Genomic DNA, 11089 nt, shown 5'->3' with positions numbered 1-11089 from the left:
TTCCTGTGTGAAGTGGGTATCCCAAACCATGATCTTAAGAGTGGGGGAGGTTGCCTCTGGGCTTTGTCCAAAATGGGGCCTTTGACCCCACACTATTTAGAAATCATTGAATGTGCCCTCCTGTCTCATACTTATTTCTACCCTCACCAGAACATGTGTATTTAACAGAGATCCTGGAGGGGTCCCCTATTGTCAGCACCTTGGGGAAAAATCAAGGGCTAAGTGGAAATTGTTAATATTTTGTATGGAATTTTGGATCTGGCTAGTTCTTACCTATACCTCCCGGTCTCATGCATTCATGTGTATATTCGTTATTCATCTACCTCCAAAGATACAAAGATGCATAACCTTATCTTGCATAATTCTTGGCACATAGTGGACACACAGTAAGTGGTTGGAATGAAACTAGAAGCTCCCAAACCCAAGTGGGAGACGTATTCGAAACTTCTTCTTTTTTTTTACTTTTGAGATGGAGTCTCACTCAGGCTGGAGTTCACTCACTGCAACCTCAGTCTCCTGGGTTCAAGCAATTCTCCTGCCTCAGCCTCCCAAGTAGCTGTGACTACAGGCGCACACCACCACACCTAGCTAGTTTTTGTATTTTTAGTAGAGACGAGATTTCACCATGTTGGCCAGGATGAGCTCGATCTCTTGACCTCGTGATGTGCCCACCTCGGCCTCCCAAAGCGCTGGGATTACAGGTGTGAGCCACCGCGCCCGGCCTCTATTCGAAACTTCTAACTTGATTGATGAGATGTGCAATGGAAGGAAAGAGAACACAGACCAACCGCTTTGGTGCTGGTGGTGAGACAAAAAAGGAGCTGAGGGAGACAAAATCCAAGGTGGGTGCCAGGATAGGGGTGGTGGTAGAGACACTGTTTTAAGCTCCGTGCAGAAGTTGAAAGCAGGGAGGTACAGGATTTCAGCTTTAACAGGTAGTCTTGATCCTAGGTTCATGACTGTACAAAGAACGTCAGTAGTGGAGTGTGAACTAAAATGTGGGGTGGTGTGAGGGATGGAGCATGGCAGTGGACTGATAAGTGATGTGAGGGCAGAAATATAAGGTAACATGAAGACCCCGTAAATAATTTTGAATTAGAATGGATAGAAGAGAAGGATGCAGAATTCTTGTATTAACTTTCCATACTTATTAATGAAATTTTACCTTGTTGAAGGACATAACATCTCACACAAAAGGGGATGGAAATAGCAGACCAGAAAAGTGTTGATCCTTGCTAGCCATCTACTAGACTAAATGCAAATGAAGGGAAGCTAATGAATCAATACACTGGTGCTGGAAACTGACACAGACAATGTGACTTAATAAAACCCTTTAGAAGAACCAAATGAGACAGTGTACAAAAGCATCAGCACAGTTCCTGAAACTTTTAAGTTCAGCTTTCTCTGGTATAAACAAAAAGGAGAAGGGACATACAAAAATGAAGGAAAGCTTCTTGTGAGATAAGATTTTTAATCGTTATTTGCAACATTTGATTTTTTAAATTTATTTTTTCACTTTTTTTTAAAATATAAAAACAAGGTCTTTATATGTTGCCCAGACTGGCCTTGAACTCCTAACCTCAAGCAATCCTCCCACCTTGACTTCCCAAAGTGCTGGGACAACACATGTGAGCCACTGTGCTCAGCCCCCAAATTGATTTTTTTCTTTTCTTTAACAAAAACCCATCCTTGGAGCAGCCGTCTTCAGCTGTATCCAGTTTGCCCAATCCCTTGTCACTCTGCCTTTCCTTCTCAAAACACTTTTCTCTCTTCAGACACCTTTGTGCCTCTGATTCTGGGGCTTCCTGATATTGCTGGAGAAAACTGTACACCTGGATTGATTTGCAGGAAAAAGTAATTTGAGTGACGCAGCCTCGGTGAGATCTTTGTTGTTTTCCATCCTGTTCTCCAGGAATCCTGTCACCTTCACTACTGAGCCAAGCCAAGCCTTTTTCACTTGCTTCAAATCCCATCCCAGTTCTGGAGCTTTCACACTAAGAAACCTGGAGATTCCTCAAATGTGCTCAATATCCCCTTCATTCTACTGCCATACATATGTATTTATATATATACATATAATATATATATTATGTATACTATATGTGTATATAAAATATATACATATAAATATAATTTATAAATATATATTTATTATAGAAATACATTATATACATTATGTTTATATAAATATAATGTATTAAAATACATATATACACACACACACATACACACGCATAGAGAGAGAGACAAGGTATCTGTTGTCCAGGCTGGAATGCAGTGGTGCCATCACAGCTCACTGCAACTTCCGCCTCCCAGGATTAAGTGATCCTCCCACCTCAGCTTCCCAAATAGTTGGGACTACAGGCATACACCACCATGCCTAGCTTATTGATTGAATGATTGATTGGTAGAGATGGGGTGTCACAATGTTGCCCAGGCTTGTCACGAACTCCTGGGCTTAAGTGATCTGCCTGCCTCAGCCTCCCAAAGTGCTAGGATTATAGGTGTGAGCCACCATGCTTGGCCCTACCTCCATATTTTTAATTTCCAACCCATTTTGCTATGTGGCTGGCATGGCCCACGGTGAGGTTTCATAACCTTTGCTGCAATGTCCCAACACCTTTGTCCTTAAAACTTTCTTACATTCCTTTAAAATTTATGGAAATAGCTTAATCTCTTTAAACTTGAAATTTATCATAAGAATAGAATAAAGGGGCCGGGCGTGGTGGCTCATGCCTGTAATCCCAGCACTTTGGGAGGCCGAGGCAGGCAGATCATGAGGTCAGGAGTTCGAGACCATCCTGGCTAACACGTGAAACCCCATCTCTACTAAAAATACAAAAAATTAGCCAGGTGTGGTGGCGGGCGCCTGTAGTCCCAGCTATTCAGGAGGCTAAGGCAGGAGAATGGCGTGAACCCCAGAGGCGGAGCTTGCAGTGAGCCAAGATGGCACTGCTGCACTCCAGCCTGGGCAACAGAAGTGAGACTCCGTCCCAAAAAAAAAAAAAAGAATAGAATAAAGGAGGTAAATGTTTCTCAGTTTGTTGTCATATAAGCATATGGTACAAAAAGCTTAAAAATTTGACTCATCTATTGTAGATTTTATTCAGTCCCGACTGGGAAGCAAGAAACTTACAAATAGCCTTATATGAGTCATCACTTATATGAGTCATCACTTACATTTAAATCGTTTCCCTTTTTTTCCTTTTTTTTTTTTTTGAGATGTGAAAATAATGGAAATCTTAAGTTGCCCTGGTATGTAGGCCCACTATTTGCTAGTTAAGCAAGAGAGAACTCAAACTTCATTGTCTCAAAAACCATTCATATTTGACCATTGACAGATCATTTAAGAAGACAGTTTTACATTGACTTCCTCTCATTCATGGAACTGGTTTTAAAGAATAGACTCTGTGTCCATTCATTTGCCATACCAAGATATTCCTGAAAGGAGTAAAAGATACATGAGCACTTCAGTTGTGATGTCAGCACTTATTTTCCAGGAAAAAAAAAATTCTCTTTAAGAAAAGTAAAACTTCAGCCAGGCGCAGTGGCTCACCCCTGTAGGCCAAGGCGGGCAGATCACTTGAGGTCAGGAGTTTGCCACCAGCCCAACCAACATGGTGAAACTCCGTCTCTACTAAAGATACAAAAATTAGCCAGGTGTGATGGCGCATACCTGTAATGCCAAGCTACTCGGGAGGCTGAGGTAGAAGAATCGCTTGAGCCGGGAGGCAGAGGTTGCAGTGAGCCATATCATGGCGCTACACTCCAGTCTGGGCAACAAGAGGGAAACTCTGTCTCAGAAAAAAAAAAAAAAAAAAAAAAAAAAAAGCCAGGCATGGTGGTTCATGCCTGTAATCCCAGCTACTTGGAAGGCTGAGGTAGGAGAATCACATGAGCCGGGGAGGCAGAGGTTGCAGTGAGCTGAGACCACGCCACTGCACTGCACTCCAGCCTGGACAACAAGAGCAAAACTCCGTCTCAAAAGAAAAAAAAAAAAAACCAAGAACAACAAAAAAAATTAGCCAGGCGTGGTGGCGCATGTCTGTAATCCTAGCTACTCAGGAGGCTGAGGCAGAACTGCTTGAATCTGGGAAATGGAGGTTGCAGTGAGCCGAGATCGTGCCACTGCACCCCAGCCTGGGCAACAGAGCAAGATGCCATCTCAAAATAAAAGAAAAGTAAAACTTGGCCAGGCGCAGTAGCTCACACCTGTAATCCCAGCACTTTGGGAGCCTGAGGCAGGTGGATCACTTGAGGTCAGGAGTTTGAGACCATCCTGGCCAACATGATGAAACCCTGTCTCTACTAAAAATACAAAAATTAGCCGGGTGTGGTGGCACACACCTGTAATCCCAGCTACTTGGGAGGCTGAGGCAGGAGAATCACTTGAGCCCGGATGATGGAGGCTGCAGTGAGCCAAGATCACGCCCCTGCACTCCAGTCTGGGCGACAAGAGTGAAACTCCATCTCAAAATAATAATAATAATAATAATAATAATAATAATAATAATAATAATAATATCAGAAGTTTCCCAGCAAAAGTAGATAACTTGCCTTCTGTTGCATTACCCAGTTCCCTGCCTAGGTTCTGTGTTCAGTACAGTATTGAAGTATATCTAAACAGGTACATCAGTGAAAGATAAACTCTGATTGCAAGGAAATGAGCCTATTCTTTTCAAAAAAAAACCTGCTTGGGCCAGGCACGGTGGCTCACGCCTGTAATCCCAGCACTTTGGGAGGCTGAGGCGGGCGGATCATGGGGTCAGGAGATCGAGACCATCGTGGCTAACGCAGTGAAACCCTGTCTCTAGTAAAAAATACAAAAAATTAGCCAGGCGTGGTGGTGGGCACCTGTAATAGTCCCAGCTACTCGGGAGGCTGAGGCAGGAGAATGGGGTGAACCCAGGAGGCGGAGTTTGCAGTGAGCCAAGATCGCACCACTGCACTCCAGCCTGGGTGACAGAGCGAGACTCCTCTCAAAAAACAAAGCAAAACAAAGCAAAACCTGCTCAGCCAGATGTGGTGGCTGACACCTGTAAACTCAGCGCTTTGGAAGGCTGAAGTGGGCAGATCACTTGAAGGCAGAAGTTTGAGACCAGTCTGGGCAACAAAGTGACACCTCTCCCCATCTTCGACTCTACAAAAAATAAAAAATTCTCTAGATGTAGTGGTGGATGCCTATAGTCCCAGCTACATGGGAGGCTGAAACAGGAGGATCACTTAGGAGGACCACTTGAGCCCAGAAGTTTGAGGCTGTGGTGACCCATGATTCCACCACTGCACTCCAGCCTGGGTGACAAAATGAGACCCTGTCTCTAAAAAACAAAACAAAAACCTTTTTTACTGAAGTGGGATTGACATGTAATAGACTTCACATACAAGTAGATATATATATATACATCTATGAAATCATCACAATTAAGATAATGAAATTTATTCTTCTACCTCTTTATAATTCCTCCCTCTCATTCCTCCCCGTAGCTTCCTCATATCCCCCTGCTCCTGTCCCCAAGCAATCATGAGTACTTACTGCTTTCTGTTACTATAGATCAGTTTGTATTTTCTAGAATTTTATATGGATGGAATCTTTCAATAGATACTTTTTTCTTTCTTTATTATTATTATTATCATTATTTTACTTTAAGTTCCAGGATACAAGTGCAGAACATACAGGCTTGTTACATAGGTATACGTGCACCATGGTGGTTTGCTATACCTATCAACTGGTCATCTAGGTTTTGAGCCCTGCACGCATTAGCTATTTGTCCTAATGCTCTCCTTCCCCTCGCCACCCACCCCCTGACTGGCCCTGGTGTGTGTTGTTTGCCTCCTGGTGTCCATGTGTTCTCATTGTTCAACTCCTGCTTATGGATACTCTTTTTTTCATCTGGCGTCTTTCACTCATCCTAATGAATGGGATTAATGGAACAACTGGAAATTCATCCATGTTGTATCAACAATTTATTCCTTTTTATAGCTGACTAGTATTCAGTTGTAATGATATATCAACATTTCTCCATTCACCTATTGATGGACATTTGAGTTATTTTCAGCTTCTGACTATTATAAGTAAAGCTGCTATGAACATTTATATACAAGTCTTTGTATGGATATATGTTTTCATTTTTACCTAAGAATGAAATGGCTAGATTATATGGTAGGTGTATGTTTAACATTTTAAGAAACTGCCAAACAATTTTTCAAAAGTGGTTGTACAATTTTACATTCCCACCAACAATGAGAGTTGCAATTCCTCCACATCCTTGCCAGTACTTGGTATGATCAGTCTTTTTAATATTAGCCATTCCAATAGATGGGTAGTGGTATCTCCATTATGGTTTTAGTTCACATTTTTCTAATAACCAATTATGTTGAACATCTTTTCATATGCTTATTTTTCATCTATATATCTTCTTCTGTTAAGTATGTTTTCACATTTTTCTCTCTCTTTCCCTCTATCCCCCTTTTTACATATTGGACTTTGAGAGTTCTTTATTCTGGATACAAGTATTTTATCAGATATTATCTGAAAATACTTTCTTCCAGTCTGTGGCTTGTCTTCTTCTTTTCTTAACAGTGTCTTTTCAAGAACAGAAGTTTTTAATTTTGATAAAGTACAGTTAATCAAGTTTTTCTTTTATGGATTGTGCTTTTAGTGTCATATCTAAGAAATCTTTTCCTAATCCAAGGTTACAACTATTTGTTTTCTATGTTTTCTCTTAGAAGGGTTATAGTTTTTGGTTTTACATTTAGGTCTATGATCAAATTTGAGTTAATTTTTGTTTATGGTGTGAAATATAAATTGAAATTCATTTTTATGTGAATATACAATGGTTCAGCACCATTGGTTGAAGACTATTCTTTCTCCGCTAAATTACATTTGCACTTGCATTGAGACTCACTCGTTCATAATATGTGTGGATCTAATTCTGGACTCTACTGTGTTCCACTGGTCTATTTGTCTGTCCTTATACCAATACCACACTCTTTTGATTGTACCTTTATGAAATCTTGACATTGGGAAGTGTTAGTCCTTCAACTTGGTTCTTTTTTTTTTTGAGACAGAGTTTCGCTCTTGTCTCCCAGGCTAGAGTGCAATGGTGCGATCTCGGCTCACTGCAACCTCCGCCTCCTGGGCTCAAGCGATTCTCCTGCCTCAGCCTCCTGAGTAGCTGGAATTACAGGCACACGCCACTACACCTGGCTAATTTTTGTATTTTTAGTAGAGACAGGGTTTCACCATGTTGGCCAGGCTGATCTTGGACTCCTGACCTCCTCCAAGGTGATGTGCCCGCCTCAGCCTCCCAAAGTGCTAGGATTATAGGCGTGAGCCACCGTGCCCGGCCTCAACTTTGTTCTTTATCAAAGTTATTTTGGCTATTCTAGGTCCTTTACATTTCCATATGAGTTTTAAAATCAGCTTGTTATTCCTATAAAAATGCTGCTGGGATTTTGATTGCGATTGTGTTGAATATATAGATAAATTGGGGGAAATTGACATCTTAACAATATGTCTGACCCATATCTGACCCCATGCACAAAGTATATCTCTCCACTTATTTAGGTCTTTAATTTTTCTCAGCAGTATTTTGTAGTTTTCAGTGTACAGGTCTTTCACAGATTTTGTCAGATTTACCCCTAAGTGCTTCATATTTTTCTATTCTTGGAAGTAGTCATTTTAAAATTTTTTCTATTCTGATTGTTCATTGCAAGTACAGAGAAATACAATTGATTTTTGTATATTGACCTTATATCACAATCATGACTGTGTACACATGTTAACTACCTTGTTAAATTCACTTTGTTTTAATAACTTTTTTATAGATTTATTTGGATATTCTACATATATGATTCTTTTGTCTACCAATAAAGACAGTTTTACTTACTGCTTTCCAATCTGTATGCCTTTTATTTATATTTCTTGTGCTATTGCAGTGGCTAGGATATTTAGTACAACATTGAATAGAAGTAGTGAGAGTGGACATTCTTGTTTCTGATCTTAGGTGGAAAGTATTCAGTTTTTCCACCAGGAAGTAGCTGATACTGCTACCATGATACTAGCTGCAAGTTTTTCATGGATGCCTTCTGTCAAGTTGAGAATATTTCCTTTTATTCCTAGTTTGCTGAGAGCTTTTATTGGGAATAGATGTTGTATTTTCTCAAATGCCTTTTCTGCATTTGTTGAAATGATCATATGGGTTTTTTTTTTTTTTTTATAATTTGGTGGATTACATTAGTTGTTTTTTGGATGTTAAACCAAACTTGCATTCCTGGTTTTTAAAAGGAAAGAGGTTGTGCAGTTTGAAGATGATATAGTATTTCCTCTTCCTGTAAGAAATCACCCAAGCAAGTGAAAATGAGAAACAGAAATGCAAATATCATGTCTGATGAGACCTTGGAGAGCAGAAACTCCAAACAAATTAGGTGGACAGGTTGCAAAAAAGCAGTGGAAATTGATATAAATTGATATAACAACTTTGGAGATGATTGGGCAACATTTACTAAAGTTGAACATTTGCATACTTTATGACCCAACAATTCTGGTGCAAAAGAAATGAGTGACTCTGTCCACTGAAAGATTTAAAAACATTCATAGATGTTTTATTGATAGCCAAAACCTGGAAACAATCCAAATGTTCATCAACAAGAGAACGGATAAATTATTGTATTTTCATACAGTGGAATAGTACACACTAATAAAAAAAGAAAAAGAACAAACTGGCCAGCCACCATGGCTCACACTTGTAACCCAAGCACTTTGGGAAGCCAAGGCAGGTGGATTGCTTGAGTCCAGGGATTTGAGATCAGCCTGGGCAACATGGCAAAACTCTGTTTCTACAATAACAACAAGAAAAAAATACAAAAAGTTAGCTGGGCATGGTGATGGGTGCCTGTAGTCCCAGCTACTTGGGAGACTGAGGCTGGAGAATCTCTTGAATTCAGGAGGCAGAGGTTGCAGTGACCTGAGATCATGCCACTGCACTCCAGCCTGGGCGACAGAGAGAGACTCCATCTCAAACAAAACAAAACAACCATAAAACCAGTTTAATAAAGGAAACAAGAATGTAATTCACTGAATAAACAGAATACAGTAGAATAGTTCTCATAATAGACATAGAAAAAGCAATTTTATAATTCAACATCCATTCTTGACCAAAATTGTTAGTAAACTAGGTCTTGAAAGGAATTTCTTTAACTGAATAAAAGTCAACTACCAGAAATCTACAACAATGTACATAATTCTTAATGGTGGAAACTTAGAAGCAAGCAGTTCATTTTAAATCAATATCAAGTCAAAGATATCTGTGAACAGCAGTTCAATTTGCCATTGTCCAGGAATCCCAGCTTGCACAGTAAGATAAGGAGCACACAGGAAGAGGCCCTGACCTGATAACATCTGTCTTTTAGATTGATGTGGTCTCTCGGTTTAGAGAGGTTCATAACTTTCATACATGTTACAAATATTTTGCAAGGATACAATATCACATATTAATTTTAAAAACTGGTATTTTGGGGGCAAGACATTTGAAGACGCAACCTGGAAAATATGACAGAACCAACAGATGTTAAATCAAGTTCTTTTAAGATGGAAAATATTTTCAAGGTAGGGAATTGTCACTGCAGAGTAACCCCAAGTCTTTCAGCAAGCCCCAAAACCTGTGAAATTAACCAGTGTTCACAGCTGTGCTTGCTTTAAAAAACGGAGGCTGGAAGCCAGTAACCACAAACAAGCCACAAGATGAGAAGGGAGCTCAGCAGTGCTACCCTGACCTGAATCCTCACCTCATTACCACATTGAAATCTCCGCCCCGGGGGGTTGGGGGATTGGGGGTGGAGGTGCGCTTTGCCGGGGCACATACAGTGCTGGAGTGAAGGAGAGACTGCACACACTCCAGTTCTCCCTGGAAAACCCCATCTTTCCAGGAATCCCCGCCCCCAGTCTCTGCCTACTGCCCTAAGACATCTTACAAATCCCTCTTCGCCCTACTCCCACCCCCCACCCACCCCCCCCACCCCGCCCCAAGAAGGTGCTTTGAGCACAGGCTCCCCTTCTCCATTCCTTGATCAATAATAAAGTTTCTGCTCTGCTTAACCGAACCTGGTCTCAGTCTATTGGCATGAACGGCACCAAGCAGGGAAAAAACCCCACTGGGATCAAACACCCCCTTGAGGGTCGGTAACAGAATCAGTAAAAGGATGCAAGTATGAGCTCCAGAATATAGATGAAAATGCTCAGCAGAAAAAAACAAAAACCAAAAAACTTATCCAAAGGTGGCTGCATCCAGACCCTGTCAGATCCTCACAAATGACAGCTCTGTACCTCAGGTGCATTGGATAATATCAGGCTCAGGCTGTTCCAGGAGTCGGAGTCCCAGCTCAGTATCAGGCTGTTCCTTCTCCAGGGTTCTCAGGAACTCTGCCGTCGATGCCTAGGGGTCTCTAGTGAGGGGAAGTGGCGGCAGGCCGGCGATTTGGGGCAAGGGGTGAGAGTCAACGAAGCTGCCACTGTGATGACAGTGGCCCTAAGATCCCTCTTCTTACCCTCCCGCCCCTCCCCGAGTGCTGGAGTCTTAGCCTGTGGGACACCCCTCCCCGCGCTCTCTCCTCCCACCCCCGCCAAGCCCGGCCCTTCGTTGCCAGAGCCAGAGGGCTCTCCTTGCGCGCTGTCGGTCCCCAGTCCGCGTGCGGCGAGTCCGGGGACATCGACGCTTCAGGGCCGCCAGCACATTCCCCGTGTGGATGCCCACGGCCTCCCAACCGGGCCGGGCTTGGGATTTCTCTCCCAGCCTCAGACCCTGGCCCGTCCCCCTCTGCCCGAGGGTCATCGCTCCGGCCTCGACGCCCTCCAGCTGCCGCCCTCGCCCCGCTCCGCGCGCCTGGGCCTAGGGGAGAGCAGTGCCCTCGGCGCTCCGCAGCCGGCGGCCGGCCTCCGGTGTCCTCGCAGGGTTCCCACCGCAGGGGATCCCCCACCACGCCTTCCCCCGCCTCAGAGTAGCTGCTGTCTGACCAGGCGCTCCTGTCGCCTCAATGCATGCCGCCGGACGTGGCCCCTTCCCTCCCGACGCGTCTGTGACCACGGCTTCGA

This window comes from Gorilla gorilla, chromosome 21 (assembly GCF_029281585.2).
Source record: "Gorilla gorilla gorilla isolate KB3781 chromosome 21, NHGRI_mGorGor1-v2.1_pri, whole genome shotgun sequence".
Taxonomy (NCBI): domain Eukaryota; kingdom Metazoa; phylum Chordata; class Mammalia; order Primates; family Hominidae; genus Gorilla; species Gorilla gorilla.
This window is presented reverse-complemented; position numbering follows the sequence as displayed.